This window comes from Gossypium hirsutum, chromosome A13 (genome assembly GCF_007990345.1).
Source record: "Gossypium hirsutum isolate 1008001.06 chromosome A13, Gossypium_hirsutum_v2.1, whole genome shotgun sequence".
Taxonomy (NCBI): domain Eukaryota; kingdom Viridiplantae; phylum Streptophyta; class Magnoliopsida; order Malvales; family Malvaceae; genus Gossypium; species Gossypium hirsutum.
The window spans coordinates 20089931-20092816 of NC_053436.1; the positions used below are offsets into that span (position 1 = coordinate 20089931).

Sequence of the window (2886 nt, forward strand, 5' to 3'; positions counted from 1 at the left end):
CGTTATAAACGCCTACTGTTTTTGTTGTCTTAGTCCTCATGACTTGCCACTGATAGTTATTTAGTGACATTTCTTCAATAAATTCATGAGCTTTTTTAGGTGTTTTGTTGTTGATGGTTCCTCCAGCAGCTGCATCAATCATCTATCTTGTCGAGGGATTCACACCATTGTAGAACGTTTGAACTTGCAGCCATAGAGGTAACCCATGGTGAGGGCACCTTCGCAATAGATCCTTGTATCTCTCCCATGCATCGTAAAGTGTTTCTAAGTCCATCTGCACAAAAGAAGAGATATCATTACGTAACTTAGCTGTTTTAGCCGGCAGAAAATATTTTAGTAAAAATTTCTCGGTCATTTGTTCCTAAGTAGTGATAGACCCTAGTGGTAACGAGTTCAACCACTGTGTAGCTTTGTTTCTCAGTGAAAAAGGGAGTAACCGAAGGTGAATGGCATCATCAGAAACGCCATTAATTTTGAAAGTGTCGTAAAATTCTAGAAAATTCGCTAAGTGAGTGTTGGGATCCTCATCTTGCAAACCATCAAACTGAACAAACTGCTGTATCATCTGAATTGTGTTAGGTTTCAGTTTGAAATTATTCGCAGCAATAGCAGGTCTAATTAGACTTGAGTTAGTTCCTGTTAAAGAAGGTTTAGCATAGTCATACATAGTACGTGGAGTAGGATTTTGATTAGTCGCAATTGCAGGAGGTAGCTGATTGCCTTGGTTTTCAGCCATCTCTTCGGTTGGGGGTTGATTATCATCTGATTGCTCGTTCTCTGTGTATCTTAAGTTTTGCCTTATTTCTCTTTGGTTTCTATGAACTGTGCGATCAATTTCTTCATCAAAAAGTAATGGTCTTGACGGGTTTCTTCTAGTCATAAACTATAAAAACCTGTTAAGAGAAAGAAAAATTAAATTAATTAGTAATAATAATTAAATTAAATTAAATTAAATTGTAAGGAAAATAAATGGCTAAAGTAATAAAAATAGAGTGTTCCTAATATTTTAGTTCCCCGACAACGGCGCTAAAAACTTGATCGCGAGGTTTTGTGATAGGTTTTAAATATTTATAATTACTCATTCTTGAACTAACTATTATTGCGATGTAGGCAAGTGTACCTATTGAACAGTAGTATAGTTTTACCAAGACCGAATTGTCAAACCCAAAGGAACTAAAAGTACTAGTAGTGACTGTCTTTTTATTATCTAGCCTAAGAATAAAGAGGTTTTGTTTTAATTAACTAATTATCTAAACTAAGAACTCACAGAGAAAAGAATTGGGGAATTGCTTTTGTGAAAATTGATTGAATGAAGACCATACCTAAGGAAAAATCCACCTAGACTTTACTTGTTATTCTGGCTCCGAATCGGACGATTTATTCATTCAACTTGTTCCGTAGAGATCCCTAAGTTATGTTATTATCCCTATTCAAGACTACTAACGTCTAATCCCTAGATTGAATAACCGAGACTTTTCTCTAATTAACACTCTAGGGTTACATTAACTCGATCTATGGATCCCCGTATTAGGTTTCACCCTAATCCGGTAAAATCTTGTTACCCTATTTCTAGGCACTCAATCAACTCCTCTTAATTATGAAAAATGTACTCTTAGACAGGGTCTATTCTTCATCTGAATAGGAGCATGTCTTGAATCAGTATCCTGGGATATCAAAACAAGAATTAAGAACACATAATTAAGAACAAGTTAAATATTTATCATACGATTCAAAAAATAATAACAAGATTCGTTTTAGGTTTCATTCCCCTTAGGTATTTAGGGGTTCTAGTTCATAACTAAATAACAAAACATCTCAGAAGAATAAAGAATACAAAACATAAAGAAAACCCAAAACTCTTGAAGGGAAATTGAGGAGAGATCTTCAGTCTTGATGATGAATCCGGCTTCTGAGATGGATCAATCAGCTTCCTTGGAGTAATTCCTTACCCCCTATTCTCCTTCTCCTTTTTTTTCCTCCTCTAGGGTGTATTTATAGGCTTTGGAATGCCTAGAAGCCCTCAAAAGTGGCCTTTTTCGAATTGGACTTAACTTGGGCTCCGCAGGGACACGCCTGTGTGACACGCCCGTGTACGATTACTTCAGGCCGTGTTCGAGCCTGATAAAATTTCACGGGCATGTGCTACACTCGTGTGAATCGTGCTTCAATTATGCCAGATTGACACGGCCGTGTGGTATACCCGTGTGAGGAGGTACAGGCCGTGTTGATTTCATACTTTGGCCCATTTCTCGTTCCTTTCTTTCTCCTATGCTCTCCTAAGTATAAAACATGTAATTAAAGCATTAGGAGCATCGAATTCACCAATTCTAATGAGAAATCATCCATAAAATGCATTAAACATGGGGTCAAAATATGTATAATTTACGGTTTATCAAATGGTAAAGTTATGTCGTATATTTATTTATGTGCAACATACTAAGCTTTATGCTTACTCCCTCTCCTTTTTCATTTTCTTATAGTTCCGCTTATCTAGCTCAAGGATAAAAGGAAGTCAGAGATATCGATCACACTATCAATTGAAGCATTCGTTATAGTTTGATTTATATTTTTGAATATAACATGTATAGGGCTTAGACTTTACTACTTTTGTGTCATTGAAAACTGGCCAAATATGTTGGCTTGGGTTGGAAACCCTTCATTTTGTATTAAGCCTTGAATGATGGATAATATTGATTTTGATTTATATGCAAAGATGTTATTTTCATGAATGAGTATTTGCTTAATTGATATGTAGTCTATTGTGGCTAATTGGTTGAAATAAGTTATTCTTGTATTCGTTTGGTTGCTTTTGTGTAGGTTGTGTAAGTAAGGGTGGCAAAGAGGCTTGATAATTAGCCTTATATTTTCCACACGGATAGACACACG

The 2886-nt window shown here is 35.9% G+C and overlaps 1 non-coding gene across 1 annotated transcript; it reads left to right on the forward strand.

The window, feature by feature from the left end:
* Positions 1-200: 200 nt before the first annotated feature.
* LOC121212767 (small nucleolar RNA R71) lies at positions 201-307 on the forward strand. The gene has a single exon (XR_005908141.1). It is a non-coding gene; the product is annotated as a small nucleolar RNA R71 (small nucleolar RNA).
* Positions 308-2886: the final 2579 nt, after the last annotated feature.